The sequence below is a fragment of the Malaclemys terrapin genome, chromosome 6 (assembly GCF_027887155.1).
Source record: "Malaclemys terrapin pileata isolate rMalTer1 chromosome 6, rMalTer1.hap1, whole genome shotgun sequence".
Taxonomy (NCBI): domain Eukaryota; kingdom Metazoa; phylum Chordata; order Testudines; family Emydidae; genus Malaclemys; species Malaclemys terrapin.
The window spans coordinates 1,257,379-1,266,845 of NC_071510.1; positions in this window are offsets into that span (position 1 = coordinate 1,257,379).

Here is a 9,467-nt window from a genome sequence, read left to right on the forward strand (position 1 = left end):
TCGCCCTCTGGGAGGTGGTTTCCCCAGGGGGGAGTGAAGGGCCGGCTGCTGAGGAACCCCGGGAAGGTGGACCCCGAAGTGAGTAGGGGAAGGAATCCACCCCCTGGAACCCACTGCAGGCGGGGGAAGGGACCGAGGATAGCGGAGGGTAGAACAGGCATTGTGGGACACTTCTGGAGGCCGATCAGAGCTCATTAACAGACCAAGGCGTCCACACTGGCGCTGCGGCGCTCCAGCGGGGGCGCATCAAACGTTATTCCACTCACCGAGGTGGAGTACCAGGAGTGCTCTAGCCGCAGAGTCAGAGCGCTGTACGTGCCTTGCCAGTGTGGACGTGTCATGAGTTAGAGCGCACGGGCCTGCTTTAATGCGCTCTAACTTGCAAGTGTAGCCATCACCTAACCATCAGAGGAGTGAAGTTCTGGAACAGCCTTCCAAGGGGAGCAGTGGGGGCAAAAGACATATCTGGCTTCAAGACTAAGCTTGATAAGTTTATGGAGGGGATGGTATCATGGGATAGCCTAATTTTGGCAATTAATTGATCTTTGACTATTATGTCGCACTCCTTTTGGAGTATAGTAAATATGCCCAATGGGATGTTAGATGGGATGGGATCTGAGTTACTACAGAGAATTCTTTCCTGGGTGTCTGGCTGGTGAGTCTTGCCCACATGCTCAGGGTTTAACTGATCGCCATATTTGGGGTCAGGAAGGAATTTCCCTCCAGAGGCCCTGGGGGTTTTTCACCTTCCTCTGCAGCATGGGGCACGGGTCACTTGCTGGAGGATTCTCTGCATCTTGAAGTCTTTAAACCATGATTTGAGGACTTCAATAGCTCAGACATAGGTTAGGGGTTTGTTACAGGAGTGGGTGGGTGAGATTCTGTGGCCTGCGTTGTGCAGGAGGTCAAACTAGATGACCATAATGGTCCCTTCTGACCTTAAAGTTTATGAGTCTATGAGCATGCTGTCTTGTAAGTTCAGACAGCGGCAGGAAGCAACCAGTCCTGAGGTGGGGGAGGGGGAAACCCCAACATCAGCCTCTGCCTTCCTCCCTGGGCTCTCTGCACAGCAATCTCTTTCTCTCTCACAGGGCACATCTACACTGGCAGAGTTACAGTGCCACTCAGAGAGCGCTGAAGGAAAACTGCTGTTGTTTGTTCACACTGACAGCTTCCGGCACTTGCGACGCGATTCAGAGCAGTGCACTCTGGGCGGCTATCCCACAGAGCACCTCTTTCTCATTTTCTCCTAAGACTTGTGGGAAGGCAGAAGGGGTCACGGGGCGTCCTGGGTCCTGTCCCAATGCCCCATGATGCATTGCTTCACATCCCAGCAATCCCTGTGCTTCCATCTGCATTTGGCGCCATTTTTCAATGGTTTGTGCACTGCCTCTTTCTGGCTTCAGGAATGAATCCCAAGCTGTTGTCCACTATGCTGCTCGCACTGACCAACACATCACAAGAGGCAGTGGAGTTATTCCTTAAACTACAAAGGCAAAAGGAGTGCGACATTGATCTCGCCACGCATAGTAGCTACGACACGAGATTTCTTGTGGCATTCACGGAGGTGCTGACCACAGTGGAACGCCACTTTTGGGGCTTGGGAAACAAGCACTGAGTGGTGGGATCACATCGTGATGCACGTCTGGGATGACGAGCAGTGGCTGCAGAACTTTTACATGAGGAAAGCCACATTCATGGGACTGTGTGATGAGCTCGCCCCAGCCCTGCGGTGCAAGGACACAAGAATGAGAGCTGCCCTGTCGTTAGAGAACCGCGTGGCGATTGCACTGTGGAAGCTGGCTACTCCAGACTGCTACCGATCAGTCGCTAACCAGTTCGGAGTGGGAAAGTCGACTGTTGGAATCGTGTTGATGGAAGTGTGCAGGGCCATTAATCGCATCCTGCTCCGAAAGACCATGACTCTGGGCAACGTGCATGAGATTGTGGCTGGCTTTGCACAAATGGGCTTCCCTAACTGCGGAGTGGCGATAGATGGCACGCACGTTCCAATTCTGGCATCAGACCACCTAGCCTCCGAGTACATTAATCGCAAGGGGTATTTCTCAATGGTTCTCCAGGCACTTGTGGATCACCGTGGCCATTTCACAGACATTAACGCAGGCTGGTCTGGAAAGTAACAAGAAGGGTTTCTTCAGGTATGTTAGCAACAAGAAGAAAGTCAAGGAAAGTATGGGCCTATTACTGAATGATGGAGGCAACCTAGTGACAGAGGATGTGGAAAAAGCTAATGTACTCAACGCTTTTTTCATCTCTGTCTTCACGAACAAGGTCAGCTCTCAGACTGCTGCACTGGGCAGCACAGCATGGGGAGGAGGTGACCAGCCCTCTGTGGAGAAAGAAGTGGTTCAGAACTATTTAGAAAAGCTGGACGAGCACCATCCATGGGGCCGGATGCGCTGCATCCAAGGGTGCTAAATGAATTGGCAGATGAGATTGCAGAGCCATTGGCCATTATCTTTGAAAACTCATGGTGATCGAGGGAGGTCCCGGATGACTGGATAAAGGTTAATGTAGTGCCCATCTTTTAAAAAGGGAAGAAGGAGGATCGGGGAACTACAGGCCAGTCAGCCTCACCTCAGTCCCTGGAAAAATCATGGAGCAGGTCCTCAAGGAATCAATTCTGAAGCACTTAGAGGAGAGGAAAGTGATCAGGAACAGTCAGCATGGATTCACCAAGGGCAAGTCATGCCTGACTAACCTAATTGCCTTCTATGAGGAGATAACTGGCTCTGTGGATGAGGGGAAAGCAGTGGATGTGTTATTCCTTGACTTTAGCAAAGCTTTTGATATGATCTCCCACAGTATTCTTGCCAGCAAGTTAAAGAAGTATGGATTAGATGAGTGGACTATAAGGTGGATAGAAAGCTGGCTAGATTGTTGGGCTCAACGTAGCGATCAACAGCTCGATGTCTAGCTGGCAGCCGGTATCAAGCGGAGTGCCACAGGGGTCGGTCCTGGGGCCAGTTTTGTTCAATATCTTCATTAATGATCTGGAGGATGACGTGGATTGCACCCTCAGCAAGTTTGCAGATGACACTAAACTGTGAGGAGTGGTAGATACGCTGGAGGGTAGAGACAGGATACAGAGGGACCTAGACAAATTAGAGGATTGGGCCAAAAGAAATCTGATGAGGTTCAACAAGTACAAGTGCAGAGTCCTGCACTTAGGATGGAAGAATCCCATGCACTGCTACAGACTAGGGACCGAGTGGCTAGGTAGCAGTTCTGCAGAAAAGGACCTAGGGGTCACAGTGGACAAGAAGCTGGATATGAGTCAACAGTGTGCCCTTGTTGCCAAGAAGGCTAACGGCATTTTGGGCTGTATAAGTAGGAGCATTGCCAGCAGATCAAGGGAAGTGATCATTCCCCTCTATTCGGCATTGGTGAGGCCTCATTTGGAGTACTGTGTCCAGTTTTGGGCCCCACACTACAAGAAGGATGCGGAAACATTGGAAAGAGTCCAGTGGAGGGCAACAAAAATGATCATGGAGCACATGACTTACGAGGAGAGGCAGAGGGAACTGGGATTATTTAGTCTGCAGAAGAGAAGAATGATTTGATAGCTGCTTTCAACTACTTGAAAGGGGGTTCCAAAGAGGATGGATCTAGACTGTTCTCAGTGGTACCAGATGACAGAACAAGGAGTAATGGTCTCAAGTTGCAGTGGGGGAGGTTTAGGTTGGATATTAGGAAAAGCTTTTTCACTAGGAGGGTGGTAAAGCACTGGAATGGGTTATCTAGGGAGGTGGTGGAATCTCCTTTCTTAGAGGTTTTTAAGGTCAGGCTTGACAAAGCCCTGGCTGGGATGATTTAGTTGGGGATTGGTCCTGCTTTGAGCAGGGGGTTGGACTAGATGACCTCCTGAGGTCCCTCCCAACCCTGATATTCTATGATTCTATGAAAGGTGCATGACGCACGCATCTTTCGGAACATTGGCCTGTTTAAGAAGCTGCAAGCAAGGACTTTCTTCCTGGACCAGAAGATCACCGTAGGGGAAGTCAAAATGCCCATTGTGATCCTGGGAGACCCTGCCTACCCCTTAATGCCATGACTCATGAAGCCATACACAGGGCAACTTGACAGCAGCAAGGAGCGGTTCAACAACAGGCTGTGCAAGTGCAGAATGATGGTTGAGTGTGCATTCGGCTGTTTAAAAGCCCACTGGCGATGCCTGTATGGGAAGCTGGACATGGCCAATGACAATATTCCTATGCTTATAGTCACTTGCTGTACGCTTCATAATATTTGTGAAGGTGTCATAACTATAAAGGGAAGGGTAACAGCCCTCCTGTGTTCAATACTATAAAATCCCTCCTGGCCAGAGACACCAAAATCCTTTTACCTGTAAAGGGTTAAGAAGCTCAGGTAACCTGGCTGGCATCTGACCCAAAAGACCAATAACGGGACAAGATACTTTCAAATCTTGGTGGGGGGAAGGCTTTTGTTTGTGCTCTTTGTTTTGGGGGTTGTTCGCTCTTGGAACTAAGAGGGACCAGACATCACTCCATGCTCTCCAAATCTTTCTGAACAAGTTTCTCATATTTCAAACTTGTAAGTAACAGCCAGGCAAGGCGTGTTAGGTTAATTTTTGTTTTCTCAACTTGTAAATGTACCTTTTGCTAGAGTGTTTACCTCTGTTTGCTGTAACTTTGCACCTAAGGCTAGAGGGGGTTCCTCTGGGCTCTTTGAATTTGATTACCCTGTAAAGTTATTTTCCATCCTGATTTTACAGAGATGATTTTTACCTTTCTTTCTTTAATTAAAAGCCTTCTTTTTAAGAACCTGATTGATTTTTCCTTGTTTTAAGATCCAAGGGAATTGGACCTGGACTCACAAGGAATTGGTGGGGGGAAAGAGAAAGGGGGTGATGATTAATTCCTCCTTGTTTTAAGATCCAAGGGGTTTTGGATCGGTGTTCACCAGGGAATTGGTGGAGGAGTCTCTCAAGGCAACCCAGGGAAGGGAGTTAGCACTTGGCAGTGGTGGCAGCAAAACCAGATCTAAGCTGGTAGTTAAGCTTAGAAGTTTTCATGCAGGTCCCCACATCTGTACCCTAAAGTTCAGAGTGGGGAAGGAACCTTGACAGAAGGGAAGGGTGAAAGCTTCACTCAGGGGCTGGACCGCAAAGGCTCAGCGCCTGGAGGCTGAGTTTGAACAGCCAGAGACCAGGGCTTCAGAGGGGCACAGCGCGGGGCCATAAGGAACCAGGCTGGGAGTCACCAGGGATGGCAGCAATTTGAAGCTATGCACGGGATTGCAGTGCTTGTAATGGCAGGAGGTTATTGGTGCATATGATGCAAGAAGGGGCCTTAAAATAAATGTATGTTGCTTTGCTGTGCTCTTTTTGCTTTCACTTAATAGAATAAAGCTTGCTTTCAAACAAACACAATTCTTTTATTGAAAAACAACAATCAGAGGAGAGAGTCAAACACAAAAATTCATCATCAGGGAGGGGGATGAGGGAATGGAAGGTCTCAAGAGGAGGAGGGGTTCCTGGTAGTGTCTGGTCAGATGTTCTGACTGGACACCAAAAGTCCGGTTACCACGGATGGTGAGGGATAGGCACTGGGACATCAACCCATGCCAGCACCTGCTCATCCGCAGGGACGGATTAACTTTTTGTGGGCCCAGCACCAAACATATTTGTGGGCCCCCATTGGGGAAATAGGGCATGTGATGCGGGGCGGTCCACAGAGCTGGGAGCAATGAGGCGCCACTCAGCCCAGCACAAGGGCACTGGTTACAAACCCACAACTGCTAGACGCACACTGGCCTGCCCAACTCTGCACTGCCAGCATGCCCCTTCCACACTGCCCCCTGCCCAGTGCCCTCCCCTTATGACCTCCCCCCCAGATCCCTACGCCCAGCGCCCCCTCGCCCAGAGACCCCCCCCAGATCCCTACGCCCAGCGCCCCCTTGCCCAGAGACCTCCCCCCCAGATCCCTACGCCCAGCGCCCCCTCGCCCAGAGACCCCCCCCAGATCCCTACGCCCAGCGCCCCCTCGCCCAGAGACCTCCCCCACAGATGCCTATGCCCAATGTCCCCAGACCCACTAAGCCCAGCGCCCCCTCGCCCAGAGACCCCCCCCAGATCCCTACGCCCAGCGCCCCCTTGCCCAGAGACCTCCCCCCCAGATCCCTACGCCCAGCGCCCCCTCGCCCAGAGACCCCCCCCAGATCCCTACGCCCAGCGCCCCCTCGCCCAGAGACCTCCCCCACAGATGCCTATGCCCAATGTCCCCAGACCCACTAAGCCCAGCGCCCCCTCGCCCAGAGACCCCTCCCGCTGACCTCCCACCGCAACTGTACAGCACCCTGCACACTATACACCCTGCCCAGCTCCCCCACCCACAGAGCCCCTCCTGTCCAGCACCCCCTTCACAGTCCCACCATCACAGCTGTACAGTGCCCCATATTCCGGAGGGAATTCTGCATCAAATTCTGTGCATCATATTTTAAAATTCTGCAATTTTGGGCCAGGCTCACCAGATGTGGGCAGGGAGGCTCAGCCCGGCAGCAGGATCCAGGTGCAGAGGGACTTAGTGTGGGGGGATCCAGATGGGGGGTAAGAGGGTTCTGTGGGGGGGAGAGGGTTCCGTGCGGGGGGAGAAGAGGGTTCTGTGGGGGGGGAAGTCTGGGTGCAGGCAGCTCAGTGAGGGATCTGGATGCACAGGGAGGTTCCAGGTGCAGGGGCAATGGGAGTCTGCAATGGGACCAAGTGAAAGTGGTTGGAGCTCAGCGGGGGGGAGGGGGTGTCTGGGTGCAGGGGAGGTGAGGTTCATTTGGGTGGGGGTCCAGGTGTAGGTGGTTGGGGCTCAGTGGGGGGCTCATCAGGGTGGTACAGATGCAGGCATAGGTGCTGACTTTTGGTTTTGCAGGTGGGTGCCCCATCCCGGCTCCGCTTCCTTCCCCAAGGCCCCGCCCTCACTCTGCTCCACTCCACCTCTTCCTGTCCCCGCTCTGCCCCCTCCCCTTAGGTCCTCTCCCCTGAGCATCTCCTGCCTACTGCTCACTCCTTTCTGCCCACTCCTGCCTTGAAGGCAAGGTGTCTGTGTTTGGGGGGACTCAGCCTCCCCCCAAAACTGGCAATTTTCAGCATATTTATACACTTCTTTCATACTGTTATTGAATGTGTGTCTATCATTGGCAGCTTAACAATGTAATCATTATGAAAATACTAATGAAATAGGTCATTACATTATCATGAATTACAGTACATTAAAATCATTACACTCAGCTACAAGCTGTCTTCACTAACGTCCCAGTTTAAAGACATTATGTTCGCTCTGGGCTTCACAGCTGCTTAGGGCCTGTTTGGGAGCAGAGGGCCACTGATGGCTGTGGAAAGAAGGTGGATGGGAGGGACAAGCAGTGGAAAGTCTTTCCCCTCTCCCTTCCTTTCGCTCTCCCTGCTCCTTTCCCTTTCTCTTGTTTCTTCTCTAAGTCCTTGCTCCCCTTCCTGATGTTTCCCCCTTCTTGCTTCCCACCCGTGTCCTTTTACCCCCTCTCTGCTCCCCACCTCCTGGTGGCTCTGTCTAGTGCCTGCTCCCACCCACACACTCAAAGTAGCAGAGGAGGTTCCCCCTCCTTGGCTGGGAAGGTTGCCTAGTGGTTAAGGCACAGGCCTCGGTCTCAGGTGTTCTGGGTTTGATTCTCTGCTCTGCCACAGACTCCCTGCTTAGCCTTGGGAAAGTCACTTCACCTCTGCGTGCACTAGATATCACCTGCCAAATGGGGCTAATGCTGACCCTGCCTCCTAGCTAAATCCATTCATAGCTGTGTGATGGTGGGGGAAATGGAGATACCAAGGTGGGTAGATTTGGGCTGAATTTCTTCACAGCCTGAGAGTGAGAGCCAGCTCCCTGCAGGGGGGATGAGAGAGAGAGGGACTCAGGCCAGCTACGCACAGAGTGGGGTCGGGACATCAGCCCTGCAGCTTCTGCCACTAGGGTGGCTGGGGCTCCCGAGCTGGGGGCACCACATCTTCTGCTGGGGTCCAGGGCTTCTACTCCTCCCCCCACAGCACAGCTCCTGCCAGGGTATGGGGCTTCTCCTCCCCCCGCAGCACGGCTCCTGTCGGGCTCCGGAGCTTCTCCTCCCCCTAATCCACCACTGCACCCTGCCCTAGCCTAGCTGGGCTCCCTTGGGTCACCTGATACCTGCTGAGGCCGGAGTCGAGCCTGGCTGGGAGGGAGCCGCCATACAGCTGGACGCCGTGGCCGTCAGCCCAAGAGATGTGGGGCGGCCCCAGGTGTGCAGGGACTGGCTGTGCTGCTGCTGATAGCCCCGCACTCCTGCCCACGCCTCACCCTAAGGTGGTTATTTTTTGTTTTGTTTTGTTTTTGTGAGACTCACTCAGCCCCTGCTGGAGCAGGGAGGCAGGAAGCAGTTGAGCTGAGCCTGCCCACCAAACAGCTGATCGCAGCTGCACGCAGGCTGCCCCTAGGAAACAGCTCGTCTGCCGAGGCACCTGCAAAACCGGGGCCCTTCTGACTCTGGGCCCGGCGCCGTGGTAAACCCGGTACTGCTCAGCCGGCGCTGCATCTTGAGGGCAGGCAGGCAGCAGGCTCTGCTCTGTCCCAACCCAGAGCAGAGAGAGCCCAGCTAGGGGGGAGGATCCAGAGACAAGAGGGGTGGAGAGGAGCAAGTGCGGGATGGGGCCTCGAGGAAAGAGGTGGAGCAGGGTTAGGGTCTAAGGAAAGAGGTGGGGCAGGGGGCAGGGCCTCGGGGAAAGAGGTGGGGCAGGGGGGTCCAGTTTTCAGAAATTAGAAAGTTGGCAACTTCAGTCCCTGATTTTTAGTGTCTAGCAAAGTTATGAATTTAAGTTCTCAGGTTTGTCTGTTGAAAATGTTGTGCAGGTTTCCTTTGAGGATGGGGACTGACAGTTCAAAGAGGCATGCTTGGCTATAACGGCCTCTGCATGTAAAACTGGAGCAGTCAGAGGTCCTTATTTGGGACACTTGGTTGGGGGGAGGAGTCAAATATCGCAACAGATGGTGTACTTCAGCCAATGCACTAAATGCCCAATAACAACTAAGTGGGTGAAACCAGACAATCACTGCGCTCTCACGCGAACTCACACAGGAAAGTGATCAAAGACAAAACCACCCTATCACCTGTGGGTGAACACTTCTCACAAAGCGATCATTCTATATCTGATCAATAAGTCCTCATCCTCAAAGGAAACCTGCACAACACTTTCAACAGACGAGCCTGGAAGCTTAAATTCATAACTTTTCTGGACACTAAAAATCATGGACTGAACAGAGACACTGGATTTATGGCTTATTACTGTGACAAACTGGGGCTGTTCTTACTGTGGTCTTTGAATGCTGACAGGGGAATGTGGCTAGGATGGTCTGCGTTGGGGGATGGGAGACTGACTCAGGGAAAATACCTGAGCATGTAATGTGAGAACCCAGGAAGGGGTTAGAGGCCAGGTG